Source organism: Paroedura picta, chromosome 5 (assembly GCF_049243985.1).
Source record: "Paroedura picta isolate Pp20150507F chromosome 5, Ppicta_v3.0, whole genome shotgun sequence".
Lineage (NCBI taxonomy): Eukaryota > Metazoa > Chordata > Lepidosauria > Squamata > Gekkonidae > Paroedura > Paroedura picta.
Window position 1 is genome coordinate 86607326 of NC_135373.1, and position 16053 is coordinate 86623378.

At 45.6% G+C, this 16053-nt stretch overlaps 1 protein-coding gene and 1 long non-coding RNA gene across 3 annotated transcripts in view; one reads left to right on the forward strand and one right to left on the reverse strand.

Annotated features, from left to right (window-relative positions):
- Window positions 1–16053, forward strand: part of SYT1 (synaptotagmin 1) — a 492114-nt gene that overhangs the window by 84090 nt on the left and 391971 nt on the right. The window lies entirely within an intron of this gene.
- LOC143839105 (uncharacterized) lies at window positions 876–4881 on the reverse strand. Its single transcript, XR_013231612.1, has 3 exons — window positions 4815–4881; window positions 2407–2472; window positions 876–892 (listed from the first exon to the last, which is right to left on the reverse strand). It is a non-coding gene; the product is annotated as an uncharacterized LOC143839105 (long non-coding RNA).

Genomic DNA, 16053 nt, shown 5'->3' on the forward strand with positions numbered 1-16053 from the left:
CAGTTTTATTCAGGCATGTTATCCACCAGTCAATCATTTATGCTTTCTGAGGAGATCAAATTGTGAGTTTGTACATTGTGATGGGTATGTGTGTGTGCCTTGGATGTATTATATCAATAAAATTGATCACTTTTGGATGTATTATATCAATAAAATTGGGATAAAAACTGACTTTCTATGCTTTTATCATATTGCCCATAGTGTGAATCTAGGAACATCGTAGAGTCTAAAGTGATGTTTTTGGTGTTCAGTGCCGTCTGTGCTAAAAAAACGACCTTTCTTGAGACTGTTTACATTGATGGGACAATTCACATCACAAGAACATCAGGGACTAAGTAGTAATCAGGCCAATGCTCAGTAAACCATGCCTGAAAGACTGCTTGTTCCTCTGGGCTTAATATGGATAAAGTGTTGAAAAGAGAAATTGGGAAATGTGCTTTTTCAGATAAGAAAACCAACCATGAAGTCTGAATTAATGGCAGTATACCAGATTTCATTCCGGGTGTTTCATTATATTATTTGAGGCTCTGTCATGGTCTAACTTTCTGCAGACTGTGCTTCTATTTCAGCTGGAGAAGGGATTAAACAAGCAACTTTTCCTTCTTTTTTCCCCTATTTCTGGTATCACCACTTAAAACCTTCGGAGACAAATTGTAGAATAAAATGGATGCATGGAGAATAGGTAACATTATTCTTTTATTCACAAGAGAATATTTCCCCTAGGTGTGATTTACATAGTTTTGTGAGTAAACAAACCTTCAGACCAAGAGGACAGATTGCTCCAATGGCATAAATCTAGTCTCTCCAGGAAGTGCAGCCGTCTACAGTCATTTTAGAGAAACAGCTGCTCTCTTTGTGTGGTTCACTCAATAGGTTGTTGTTGATGCTGTTCCTAACGAGAGTAAAACCAATTAGCTGATTAAAAATAAGAGAGTGCATCTGAGTAGCAATATAAAAAGTACATTTCTGCAGCTGAAGTACTAAATAAGTGTTGAAGTAAAGATTTCATGGGAAAGCTCTGAACATCCTATTATTGCTAGGGTCACAATTGCTCAATAAAATTTCAACAGGAGGTATCATTCTTTTAAAAAAAATGCTTTTCAAAAAAATAGCACAGAACACTGATCAAAGCTAAAATCTGGAAGGTACACAAAGCAAGGTGAGCTCCAAATCTGAATATTTTAGTAGTTTTAAGGTGGCATGGAATGGCTATTTTTCAAAGAGGATCTCATCTAAATGTAAATTTGATGTTGGGTTATCAAAGCAGATGGTGTTTTTCATAGTTTAGCATTTTCTATGATCAAAGCTGTATATCACACTTGCAAGTCAAATGATGGAGGTGATTGTTTATATGAATTACATAAGATTTTTGCCTTCAGTGTTACCTTTTATAGAAAACAATATAACCCTTTGGACTTGCACACTTCTTCCACCGTTTCTAACTGAGGGTAGAAGGCAATGTGAACAATGGGATCTTTCTTGTAGGATTTTTCAAAACCAACCCTTGAACTCATCCCAGGGAACAAATAATACACACATACAAAGAGGACCTCCTAATACACTTTTAGGTGTGTAGTAAAAAAGGTAAAGGTATCCCCTGTGCAAGCACCGAGTCATGTCTGACCCTTGGGGTGACGCCCTCTAGCGTTTTCATGGCAGACTCAATACGGGGTGGTTTGCCAGTGCCTTCCCCAGTCATTACCGTTTACCCCCCAGCAAGCTGGGTACTCATTTTACCGACCTCGGAAGGATGGAAGGCTGAGTCAGCCTTAAGCCGGCTGCTGGGATTGAACTCACAGCCTTATGGGCAAAGCTTTCAGACGGCTGCCTTACCACTCTGCGCCACAAGAGGCTCTTTGGTGTGTAGTAAAACTAGCTTTTATTTTATAGTAGTAAACCACAGGTTTTTCTTTTGGTTTTGTGAGCTTTCTGCAGCTCAAACTGCAGTAGTTTGAAATCCCTTCTCCCATGTAAAGATAGCATTTGGTACATACTGTTTTGAAAAGCTGTACTAATGATATCAAATAATCAGTGGAGAAAAATCTATTTTCTGGTGTACATTTACAGTTAACAAATACTTTGGTAATTTGTGAATATGACATGCAAAATAGAAAATTTGTTATGTATTCAGATTTTAGCATCTACACTCAGGGACCCCAAGATGGGTTAAAAGTCAGCATAGAAATGTTTTAAATAAAATACAATTTCAGAAGTATAAGGTGCATTCTTAAAGTAAACAAGTTTGGTGTAGTGGTTAGGAGCTCCGACTTCTAATCTGGCACCGATTTCTAATCTGGCCATTTTGGCGAGCTGGGTTTGATTCCCCACTCCCCCACATGCAGCCAGCTGGTTGATAAAGCTGTTCTGACTGAGCAGTAATATAAGGGCTCTCTAAGCCTCACCTACCTCACAGGGTGTCTGTTGTGGGGAGAGGAAAGGAAAGGCAACTGTAAGACACTTTTGAGCCTCTTTCTGGAAGAGAAAAGCAGCATATAAGAACCAACTCTTATTTATTTATTTACAATAAAGTCTCATTCAGTGATATCAAAGTAGGAATATAATATATTTGTACAGCAGCTTCCTCTCATTCTCCATTGCTTGCTTCTGCAAAATTCACTGATTGCACACTGGATGTTTTCAGACTTGATAGGAAACCATAATTTGTCATAATAGGAATGACCCTGGGATATCTGCAAGCACTTGTATTTCATTTCGTCACTGCCTCTTCCCCTTGTATGCAGCTTTTAAAAATGGTTTATTATCTTGCCTATAGATCAGAATTTCCAATCATGCTGGTTGGAATGCTGGGTTTTAAGCAAATGCTTTGTGGGTTTGGTGTTAATGTAAACTATGGCTTGTTGTAGATGCAAAAGAGAGGCAGTGTGTTGTAATAGTTAAGGACGGCGCACTCTCATCTGAAGAATCGAGTATGATTCCCCACTCTACCACATGCAGCTGGCTGGGTGACCTTGGGCCAGTCACAATTTTCTTAGAGCTGTTCTTGCAGACCAGTTCTCTTAGAGCTCTCTCAGCCCCACCTATATCACAGGGTGTCTGTTGTGGGGAGAGGAAGGGAAAGATGTTTATAAGCCAGTTTGGAACTCCTTAAGGTAGTAAAAACCCGCTCTTCTTCAAAACATAACATGAATGTGCAAACAAAATATTTATTCCACTTAATATTTCTGGTAAGGGCTCGGAGGAAGAGTGTGGCCTCATGGCTTAAGTGCCACTCAGTGCTTAACACCCACTCAGGCAGCTGCCCCACTCCTGTGTGCCTCCTCCTGCAACCGGCTTGCCTTCCATCCCCCACCCCTGCCCACCCCTCCTCCTTCCACTTCCTTCCAAGGCTCAGAGGCTGCAGATCCCTGCTGTATGAGAGCTGCCCCTGCCAGTGAGTTCCCTGCCTGGGGGCCTCCAGCCTTTGGGCCTTGAGGCTTCCCAGCAGGGCACCTCAAACCTAGATGACCGAGCCACCAGGGCACAGTCACAGCCTCGGCCAGAAACACGTTGCCCTAACATCTGTCTGCACCTTTTCCAGGTCCTGGGGGGAGGGGGAGGCCGTCATAATATAGCACCCGTTGTATTCTTGAATGCAGTGGGCTTTGCCTGTAGTTGATTAATAAATACCATGTTAGTGAAGAGTTAAGGGGTAACATAATGCTAGCTGTACATTTTTAGAAGATGTACCACTTAACACTTGCAATTCTGACACAGCATGGGGAGGCGCAGCAACAAAATGGCTGCCGGAGGAGGCGGAGCCAGCCACAAAATGGCTGCTGTGGCTTACCTGCAAAGTCTTGTGCTGCAGAAGAAGCTGCTGTTGAAGCAACGTTAAAAAAAAAAAGAAAGCCAGCCAAGCAAATCTTCAATTGCCATGGGGTTCCCAACCTCCAGGTGGGGCCTGGAGATATCCCGACATTTCAGCTGCTCTCCAGATGACAAAGATCAGGCTAAGATGAATCAAAGTATGTCAAAATTTGTTCAGTATAAATGACAAAAAGAAGAGTTTATACCATGCATTTCACTACCCAAAGGGGTCTCAAAATGGCTTACAATTGCCTTCCCTTCCTCTCCTCTCAACAGACGCACTGTGAGGTAGATGAGAGAGAGAGAGAGTTTTGACAGAACTGCTGTACTAGAACAGCTTTAACAGGACTGTGACTAGCCCAAGGTCAGTCTGCTGGCTGCATGTGCAAGAGTTGGGAATCAAACCCAGGTCTCCAGATTAGAGGTGGCCACTCTCAACCACAACACCGAGCTGTTTCTCTGATCAAATTAATTTGCAAAAAATAATTTGCATAAGGATGAAGACTAAGTTGCAAAGGATACATATTTTACTTTATTGTTTTGGATTAACCTGATATAGAAAAGTTATAGTCTTTTAGCTTTTATGATAAAAAGAATACTCTGGATTAGATTCTGCAGAACAGTTGTCTTCCCCTGGCATAAGAAATCCTGTACCATCAGAAAATCTTCCTGCACTGATAGAATGTTGTTTACACTACAGGAAAACTTAAATGTGGGAAATCTCTATAAGTTTCCACTTTAGGTTGTTTAATATAGCAAACAGTTGGCCTAAGAATAAGGTGACGAGATTTTATCATTGGTAAAGCGGGACACCATTGATGCTAGAAGACACCATTGACCGGGGGGAGGGGGGTTCTTGATTAAAATTTGGTCTATATGGAGCAATAAAAAGTTTCATAGAATGCAAAAATAGTATTGTAATATATATTTTTAAATTTCAACATAAATACAACTTGCCAGGTGCCCCCAGATGCCCCTCCAAAAGTGGGACAATCTGGTCACCTTACCTAAGAAGGAAGAAAATATGTATCTCAGGTTGTGTATACAGACATCTCCCCTAGGGTTGCCTGGGCTGGATATTCCTGCAGAGGAAAGGACACGCAGTAATGGGTTTAAACTACAAGTACAACGATATAGGATAGATATCAGGGGGAAAAATTTCACAGTCAGAGTAGTTCAGCAGTGGAATAGGCTGCCTAAGGAGGTGGTGAGCTCCCCCTCACTGGCAGTCTTCAAGCAAAGGTTGGATACACACTTTTCTTGGATGCTTTAGGATGCTTTCAGCTGATCCTGCGTTGAGCAGGGAGTTGGACTAGATGGCCTGTATGGCCCCTTCAAACTCTATGATTCTATGATTCTATGATAATATGATACTTTGGGAGCGCAGCCTGGAGAAGGCAGGTTTGGGGAGGAGATAGAACTCAGATAGAACTCAGTAGGATATAATGCCATAGAGCAGTGATCCCCAACCTGCGGCCCGCGGCCCGGTGGTGGGCCGCGAAGGCCATGGCGCCGGGCCGCGGCTCCCTCTCCCCGCCCCCCCCGCAGTAAAAAACTTCCCAGGCCGCAAGCTTGCGGCCCAGGAAGCTTCTTACTGCGGGAGGGCGGGGAGAGGGAATCGGGGCCGGGCCGGGCCCGTGCGGGCGCGGCCCGATGTGCGGGCATGGCTCGCGGGGCGCGGCCCGATGCGGGGTGCGGCCTGATGTGCGGGCACGGTTCGCGGGGCGTGGCCCGATGCGGGGGCGCGGCCCGATGTGTGGGCGTGGCCCGCGGGCCGCGCCCAATGCCCTGCCGGTCCCCAACCTCAGTAAGGTTGGGGACCACTGCCATAGAGTCAACCTTCTATTTTGTCTGTGGGAACTGATCTCTGTTGTAATTCCAAGAGATCTCCAGCCACCACCTGGAGGCTGGCTGGCAAGCCTTCCTTCCCATAATAAGAAGCAGTAAACACCAACCTAGCATAATGTTTTATTTTTCCGTTTTGTTATTACCCATATCATGTTAACATTTTGCTTTGATGCACCTACACTGAACCCTATCACATCACAGTATATAATAGATACAACTTGTATAATTGTGGCCAGATTTAATTCTTGGGCATAAGACCCCTGAACTACCTTCTGTAGGAAGGGCTTATAATGGTTTTAACCACCTACCCTTCCCAGCATTATAACATTTAATATTTACCCACAGTTGTTTTTGCTGTCTTCTCCATCAATCTATATGCAGTTAGGAGTAGTGATATTATTTCTTCTTGAAATTAACAGCCATCTTCCAAGAAATAATTAAGTCATTTTTAATTACTCTCCATTATTTTGTTTAATTCTGACTTGTCACTGTCAGTCACAGAAAGTGAATGCTTGCTGCAGTTTTTAATCATGTTTGCATAATGAGAGGATGGATGCTGATTCTAGCAGATGCTTTCCCAGCTCCGCATTGCTATCCTTTTGGCGATTGGTTGTTGTGGGGAAGCTGATTTCAGCAACAATCAAGACCATTACAATTTAATTGTACCATTTCATTTTTAATTAGAGTCCAGTTTTCCAGCTCTTTTTGGCAAGCTACTTCTTTAGAGGCTCAGTCCTACCTTGTTATTCCATCTTGTGTGGAGATCTAATATCCTATTTTACAATATTCTCTGCTTGCCCAGTCAAAATAAACTTTGCTTCTCTTCTTCCCAACAGTGAGCTGAATCCAGGCAGTTTTGTTTTTATTTTTTACTCCTTTAAGCATCCTACTTTATTATACCATACATAATGTTTATGGGGGTCCAGCATAGCCTTTTTGGGTGGTCAAAGGGAACATCTCTTTTTCACTAGTAGAAAATCTGATTGCATCTAACACTCTGTTTACTCCTATTTGCACAGTTAGACTTTCATAATGTGTATACTGGATTAAATATTTTAAGGGCCATTCCGCACAACATTAATGTTGCTGAAGTGTTACCATTGTGTAATGCTATTTATTTTTCATTATTCACGACGTTGTACATAATCTGCAACACTCCTGCAAAATTCCCGCAAAAATCGCTTTGTTGCAGTGCTTTTCGGGAAATCCACAAAAGTAGATTCACCCTAAAAAAACCCCACTAGACTCTTGAGAACAACCTGCAACACATCCGAAAATGACATGTGCAGTCTCAGTATAGCGGTAGCAAGCATGTCCCTCCCTAAGCTCTCGCACCTGAACTTCCAGCGATTGCCATTTTTTCCCCTTAAAGCGGCAAAAGCAACGAATAAGTGATGCTTCTTTGGCTGAAATCCCTTCACAAGCAATTGTCTGTAAAGTTTCCAAGCACAATACAGCCTCCCCCCCCCCCCGTTCGACACTGCCTGTAATTTCAGCCAAAAATAGCATGGGGGGTGGGGGATTTCCCCCCCAGGTTTTAAAAAAACAGTTTTTAAAGGGAAGCATGAACACAACATTTAATTGGCTGTACTGTTTGATTGACGGCCAGGGGCGGGAGGAAGCGTGGAAAAATATCGCCTCCTTTGTTGTGATTTCGGCGAGACCGGAAACTTGTTCATTACGAGAACAGTGCTAGTGGGAGAGCCTTTTTTTCGATAGAAACGGCTGTGTGCGTTACCAAGACCTGCCGCTTTTGATTGCAGCGCTTTTCAATAGTGCTCAGATTTAGCAACATTGCCCGTTGTGCAGAATAGCCCTAATTATACCATAATTGCTCTTGACCATTTTCATTATGGCTCTAGGCCTGTCTATAGCTCAGAGAAGACTTTGATTATTCTGTTAGGTGATTTTCTGTTAGGGGATTTGTATTCATGTTGCTGGGAGTAACATCTTTTTGTTAGTCTCTCTTTTGGAAAGATACGAAAAACATTTTCTTGAGACAGAAGGACAAATAAAACAGCCTGTATGAGACACTAAGCCACTAGAAGCTTGATGAAACTGAAATATGCATCTTGAACAGTGACTAGGATTAAAGCTAGAGCACAAGAGCAATAATTAGAACCTCACAATATACTACACTTGAGTTTGTCAGCAATTTCATAATATAACAAAACTTGGCATTTTGCAAGCTTGTCTGGTTTTTCAGTGAAAAGCTGTGAACAATTGAATCTTTCTTGGTATATCAGACAGTGTTGTGCAGGTGGTTTTAAAAACAAAGCATTTAATCAAGCACAATTTTACTTAAATTACCTGATGATTCATCATCCAGTCCCTGCTCAGTGTCAATTGTGCCATTCTGAGCTATTATTTCTTGAATATTTAAAAAGTCTACACTGCATGTTTTGCTGCTGTGAATGCTATTGTACTGGAAATTACTGTTTCCTATTTGTTTCTGATTCTTTATAGATAGCAATGATTCATCCTTCTATTTTGATTGAAGTTCTGCAGGGGCTGTACTGAAAGTCACATTTTGTTACCTCTAATCACTTGGAGCTATAGCACTGGCAGCTTAACTCCTTGGGTAGCAGAGTGGTGCAGTGGCTAGAACAAATGTTCTCAATTTTTTTACCATTGAGAAACCCCTAAAACATTCTTCAGGCTTTGAGAAACCCCAGAAGTGGTGCAATTGTGTAGAATATAGTTGGGAAGCATAGCTGTGTACACACCCAATTAGGGCACCTTCTTTTCCCACCTCCTCCAGGTCCATCATTGGCCATTTTGTGATGGGAGTGGATGGGTCAACATGACCATATATGGTCTAACCAACCTGGTAAATGTTTACTGAATTTTAAATATATATTAAAAAAATTAACTTCCACCCATTCAAAACCCCTCCAGGGCTATCAAGAAACCACAGGGTTGCACAAAATCCTGATTGAGAAAGCCTGGGCAGAGTCTACACTTACTTTGTTTATTCCATTGTCAATCCTGTTGAATTCAGATCGCTTTGAACTCGGATCTTCCTCTCCCCCCCCCCATTGAAACAGGAAAGTGTTCTGCATGTGGTTAGGGTAGTTCAGAAGGGGGGGGGGAGCCAAGCCTCTTTCTTTTCTTGAAGGGGGGGGGAGAACCAAGCAGGGAGCCTCTTTCTTTTCTTGGAGGGGGTGGGTGGGTGAGGATCGAAAAAGGCAGAGAAGGGAGAAAAAATCCAGGACTGACAGAAGTTGAGAGAAATTGAGGGCTTCTCCTTTAAGGCAAGTTTATCACATGATCACCTGTGGCCAATCACGGGTCCTCTACCATGGAGGAGAGCCCAGATTCAAAACACCGTTTAAATATTGAGAATTAAAAGCATTCAAAAATATCGCGCAATAAAGGTAGGGTCACTCCAGATCAATCCTTCTTGCTGCAGAAGGAAATTTTAAATTGCCCCAAATCCAAACGGAATTTGCATTCTGTGTAGAGGGCAGGGACTGAATCGATCTGGGGTTGGAATAAAAGCTCCGTGCAGTTTACACCCTGGTCTACAGTATCAGCCAAGACCAAGATTCATGCCCCCATTCTGATAGCCAATGGTCCAATTAGGGTTCTTTTGCATAGCCCCAATTAATTAAACTGAGAGAAAACCCTTTTTATATTTTTACTGCAGAAGAAATATGGGCACAGGGGATTTCCCAAATCCATGCAGAGAACAATAGTATTATATAGGTGGGAAGAGATGATGCCTTGCAGGATGAGCAAATAACCTGTGGTGCAGATTCTGTCTTTCAAACTAACCTACCTAAGCATAGTTGTTAGGATGAAATGGGGACAAATATGCATTGCTCTGAGCTCCTTGAAAGAAGGGTAATATTATAATGTATATGTAAGGTATATAGGTTTGGGTAGTTAAATTGAATTTGTTCCTTTTTTTCTTGTTTGATTTTTTCATGACAAAGGGACAGCATTCTAAATTGCTTTCAAACCATGTCTATAAATATCACTTTTTGCTTAGATTATGTTATAAGTCCCACAATAATAGGAGTGGTCTTGTTCTGGAGCCTGGGCAGAAATCTAGGATGGAGCCCTAGGATCACTGTCACCCCCACTGTCCCTCCTCCAGGGTCAAGAAAGGGGTGGCCCTCATTCCTTGCAAGGTGAGTGGGTGTCACTGGAATTCAGCTGCCCCAGCCAGAGTAGCAAAATGAGCCTGTTTTTCTTCTCTCCCTTGGGGGGAATAAGGCCATGGGTAGCTGGGTCTCCCCGAGTATAGGGCTCATGGCAATTTTCCATGTTTCCTATTGGGTAAAACAGCCCTTGCACAACAACAATGTGTACCAGATTTATAAACTCTAAAATCAATGCATTTGCTTTTCTTTGTTCAGAATTTTTTTTTTTTAGTCAAATGGTCATCTGGTTTACCTGTAGTTTTCTTACAAGCTTTTGACCAGAGCAGTGATGTAGTGGCTAAAAGTGGCTGTCTCTAATCTGGAGAACTGGATTTAATTCTTCATTCTTTCACAAGAAGCTTGTCAGGTGACTTCTGAGAGACTTTTCAGTTCTTTAAGAATTCTCTTAGCCACACCAACCTCACAAAGTACCTGGTGTGGGAAGAGGAAGGGAATGCAAATGTAGAAGAAGAAAGAAGGAAGGAGAAGAAGGAGAAGAAGAAGAGTTGGTTCTTATATGCCGCTTTTCTCTACCCAAAGGAGGCTCAAAGGGCCTTACAGTCGCCTTCCCTTTCCTCTCCCCACAACAGACACCCTGTGAGGTGGGTGAGGCTGAAAGAGCCCTGCTATTACTGCTCGGTCTGCTCAGCTTTATCAGTGCTGTGGGGAGCCCAAGGTCACCCAGTAGGCTGCATGTGGGGGAGTGCAAAATTGAACCCGGCATGCCAGATTAGAAGTCTGAACTCTTAACCATTACACCAAAAGTTGTTTGTAAGCTGTTTTGAGTCTTCTTAGGACAGGGGAAAGCAGGGTATAAAAACAAACTGTACTTCTCTTCTTTCATTTTAAACAAACAAAAGCACCAAAGCCAACCTACCGGGTGCTGGGTTTTGTGGCCTGTGCTGGGAGAATAGCTGGGGAAGAATTCCATCTGTTGCTGGTGGCCACATGGCTGATCCAGCTGAGCTGAGTGGTGTGGGCTCTGTGGTGTTTCCTGGCTGGACAGTTGCATCATCGCTGGAGGCCCCTGGGGCAACTTAGGATGTGGCCATGACATAGGTTCTAAGCTCTCCCTGAAGTGATTTAACTTGTAATGGCCAGGTGCTGCACCCTGTTTGAGGTTTCTTCCAGTGCTGAAAGAATTGGCACTGGGCCCAATCTCTAAGACTGTTTCCACAGTTGTCTTAGTATTGGTCTCTGTAAGTTGACATTGAATTTGCAACTTGTGTAAGGTGATCAGATTGTACCACTTTTGGAGGGACATCTGGGGGCACCTGGCAAATTGTACTTATGTTGAAATTTAAAAATATATATTGCAATACTATTTTTGTGTTCTATGCGCTCTATGAAACTTTTTGTTGCTCCATATAGACCAAATGTTTAATCAAGAAATCCCCCCCCCCCCGGTCAATGGTGTCCAGCTTTACCAATGTTAAAATCTGGTCACCTTAACCTTGCGTTCATCATATATTGTGTCTGAACAACAGTAGTGAAGATTGATATCACATCATGCCTTTCACATTTATTTTGGAGGTGTGGAAGGCTGATCCTACCTTCAGTGGTTTTCCAGGAAGGGCAGGCGGTGGTTCCACCTTCCACCCTGCCTCACATTTTTTTTTAAAGCTGAGCATGCCTAATAATACAATTGTATACTAACACGATAAAAAGGAACATCCTCCCCTCCATTTTTCGCCCTTAACAAGAGGGATGTATTAGCAGGTGCAAAAACCCAACCAAACATTTGAAAATTCTTTCCCCCCCTCTCTTCTATTTGCTGAGCACTCACCCCCCCCCCCGCAGCCTTCTCAGGAGCAAACAGATGTCTTGGGAAAAATGGTACCTGCTTGCACCTTTCTTTTAAGTGAGCCCCTTCAATCAAACATTCTGTGTTCTTAATTGCCTCTTCCCTTGCCCCCATATAGTGTGTGTGTGATGGTTTTTATAAAAAATCTCAGTTATAGTGTTACAATGATCCCACACTGTAGAAAAAGACTGCTTTTTTCTTTATACAATAGCGCTTTCCAAGCTAGCTGTTAAGGGACTGGGAAGAATTTACCAGCCTCTGGCAGACCTGAACAGTTCTCCTAATGGATTTCTCTCATACACCCCTCCCCCCCCCCCATAGTTGCTTCCTGCAAGCTCTGCATGGTATTGGGAAGGACTTGCAGGCCTGAACATGAACTCTTCAGCATCAAGCAAGAGGGACACAGGAGATTGTAATGCAATCAAGTTCAAAAGTTTAAAAAGGGCATGGAAAGGAGGGGAGGGGAAGAGGGCAAATAGAGACACAGTATTGGTTAGATCTCAAATGTAATCATTTGAGGTGGCAATCCTTGGAGGAAGCCACATGACTGTTTTGAGCTTCCACTTTAAATTACTGTGAATTCCCTTCCAGAGAAGGGGGGGGGACCAGTTTTAGCAGTATTCCCAAAACGTGCAGCAAACAGGGAGTGCATTCAGCAATGCACATAAATTGTCAGATTTTTGTGTGGAATGCTCAAAATTCCACAGCGCATTAAGAGGGCCATCACATCATTTCCCCCCAATGTGGAAAGGGCTTTCTATGTGCTGGATCATTGTAAACAAATTGGAGAGGCTTGGGTTTAGGAAGCCTTTAGGCACGGGGATTGATCAGCACTACCTTTTTCCTCTGAGGAATCTACAGTGGTGAGCGGCTGGTAGATCAGCTGGCAACCCAGCATTTTATAACTGGTTGTTTTTGCTGATGGCGGGTGGAGGAGGGGCTTGATTGAAGGCAGCTGGGCAGCTAGATAGGGGCTTACAGCAGCTGTGAACAGCAGTCCACACAGGGCTATCAAATGTTTAGGTTATCAGCAACTTTCCTCTCCCTCTATTCTATTTGGGGCTTTATTTACTGTTTAAATAGTGTGTGTGAAGCTGCTGGAGGGTGCATCAATATAATATGGCTTGGTGTGATTTGTTTTAGCTGCCTGACTTCTGCAGGGGGCACACAGCTGGGCTAAGCTGCATTCTTTTCTGTTGCTCATTCCATGTAAGTTTTGCAGAGCCCTGTATTACTTGCTGCCATGTGAGCTACAGTGTTTCTAGCAATCTAATTTTATTTAGCCTTCTGTAATTGTCTCTTATCCATTACAACATTGGTAGTGTCCCTTTTGTTCTCTCTATTGCTGACTGCGTAGGAATATTAAGGATAATTTATATTCTACGGTACATAGCTTGTAGTTTATAGCTAAAGCAGGTTTTCTTTGTAGTACAAAAAAGAGAGAGTTAAGACAAAGTACAGATTGTATAAATAAATAGGCCTTGCTGTAGCAGTCAGTTAATTTTGGTTAAGCTAATTTTAATATGGTTTACGGATTATAACCTAATTCAAGGCCGATTTTCATAGCAGCAAAACATGTCTCCCAAGCATACTGTGAACAAAAGTAAAAGCTCTACGGCAGTGGTCCCCAACCTGCGGGCCACGGCCTGGTGCTGGGCCGTGAAGGCCATGGTGCCGGGCCGCGGCTCCCTCTCCCCACCCCCCCGTAGTAAAAAACTTCTCAGGCCGCAAGCTTGCGGCCCGGGAAACTTCTTACTGCGGGAGGGTGGGGAGAGGGAATCAGGGCTGGGCCGCGCATCGCTGTGCGGGCACGGCCCGATGCACGGGTGTGGCCCGATGCCCTGCCGGTCCCCAGCCTCAGAAAGGTTGGGGACCACTGCTCTGTGGGCTCTATCTAAGGGTCCTCCATTAAGAGGTCAGCCAATACTGACAATAAGGTCTGCTGCGTTTTGTCCACCTAAAAGTGCTTTTGGGGGCATCCCATCTAAAAAGCTGGTGGACACCAGAGACCCAGCACAGAGGGCCAAAGCTGCACAAATTCCTGCCTGAGAATGTCTCCAGACCCAGCTGTAATTTGTCAGCAAACCACCACAACCCCCACTCCCACAACACACCTATTCAACCTCATGCCCTTACAGACTGGACAACCCCTCCCCTTACTCTTCCCAATGCCAAGCTCTATCTTAATAACTCTCTACCTCCCCCCCCCCCCTTGCTGGAAAAGACTCTTGCGAGTCCCTTGGACTGCAAGGTGAACAAACTGGTCAGTCCTACAGGAGATCAGCCCTGACTGCTCCTTAGAAGGCCAGATCCTGAAGATGAAACTCAAATACTTTGGCCACCTCATGAGAAGGAAGGACTCCCTGGAGAAGAGCCTAATGCTGGGAGCAATTGAGGGTAAAAGAAGAAGGGGATGACAGAGAATGAGGTGGCTGGATGGAGTCACTGAAGCAGTAGGTGCAAACTTAGATGGACTCCGGGGAATGGTAGAGGACAGGAAGGCCTGGAAGATCATTGTCCATGGGGTCGCGATGGGTCAGACATGACTTGGCACCTAACAAGAACCTCCCCCTCCCTCCGGACCCACGCGGGTTACCCCCGGGCCACCAAGCACACCCGGGGCCTCTGCGAGGTTGCAGGTGTGTTTGGCAGCCCGGGGAAAAGCCATCCTGGCCCCTCTCCCCCCTGCAAATGTGTGCAGCCCAGCAAGCACAGCCAGCGCCTATGTGAGGCGGCCGGCCGAGGTGGGAGCTGTAGGGGTAGGGCCAATCAGGGTGCAGCTAGCTGCACCCTGATTGGCCCTATTTCCAATTCGGGCAGCCAGACAGTCCGTCCCCCGAGGCTATTTCCCTTTTACACACACACACACACACACACACACACATATATAGTTTCTCTTAATATTTGTGAAACAGCCCTGGGGGTGGAGAGTGTCCTGGCTGTCTGAGATGGAATAGGGCCAAACAGGGTGTGGCCAGCTCCCTGGATGCTAGACACTTTGCTCTCAGACACCTGAGAGAGACACACAGAGCCCTGCCAAACCACAAACCAGCCCTGATTGCCTGCTCTGGCTCCTGCTGCAAGAGAGAGAAAAACAGACAGAGACAAACTGCAAATGACCCTTGCTTCCCTGGAGCCCTGATTACCTCCTATGGCTCCTGCTGAGAGAGAGAGAGAGAGATCTACGGCGGCTCGTCCTAGCGCCCATTGCATTCCTTGTTGCAATGGGCTTTCTTGCTAGTATGTATATAACTAAGGAAGTCACTGACTGTGCTAATTGCTTGTCCACATTTCCGAGCCTAGCATTCAAATTTGAGATCCCATGGGCCCAAGACAAATCCCTGATCACTTATCTGGGCTTCTTACTTGATCTGTACAAGACATTTCCAGTCTGTTTATAAACTGTCAGTGCTCCAGGCGTTATTGCACTAGGTAACTGAAAAGAAAAAATGTACACTTAAGGAGATTTAGGCTCTCATGATCACCTCTATTTTGCATGTAGGGTACTTATCCCTGGTTGTGTGTTTTGTGTTTGTTTAGCACAGTCTACTGCTAGTGTTTCTACCCCTCACCTCCACATTAGAATCTCTATGGTACTAGGGAGGGGGTAGGTAGCTGTATGCTTAGCCCTCTAAGTCAGTGGTCCCCAACCTTTTTTAGGTTGCGGACCTGCAGGGCAACTACCGTGCCCGCGCCCGCGCATCGCGCATGCACGGCACTTTCAGTGCTCCTCGCGCGTAAAAATTGTGCCCGGGCCTCGTCGGCGGATGCCGCCCCCAAGTGCTGCCAGACCCGGGGGGACCCCACGCCGGCGCCTCCCACCCACAAGCCACAATGCGTGCCTCTCCGCTCCCCGCCTGCCCGCCCTGCCTGCTGTCGCTCCCCGGGGACATGCGCGCCCTCCCGCACTCACCCAGCACGCTGGGGGCCGCCTCACCCTCCGCCACCGCATCCCGCTTGTGGCGCTCGCCCTCCGCCGGCCCCGGCCCGCTCTCGGGCATTGTGCGCTGCCGCCACCGCCTTCACGCGCACCCTGCGCTGGCCTGCACCCTGGGCAGCATTGCAGGCACCACCGCGACGCCCACCCGCCCGCTCTCAGTAGCAGCAGTGGGAGCAGGAGCCACAGCGCACAGACGGCGGGCGCGCAGGGCAGCAGCAGCCGCCGCTGCGAAGCATCTACTGCCAGAGTTCCATCAGGGCATCCGGGCCGGGGGGGGACCTGCGCCGGCCGCTCCTCCCGCAGCCTCCGCCGGCAGACAGAGCAAGGCAGCAGGGACAAAGCGCGGCCCTGATTCCCTCTCCCCCCCTCCCGCAGTAAGAAGCTTCCCGGGCCGCAAGCTTGCGGCCTGGGAGGTTTTTTACTGCGGGGGGGGGGCGGGGAGAGGGAACCGCGGCCCGGAGCCATGGCCTTCACGGCCCGGCACCGGGCCGCAGACCGCAGGTTGG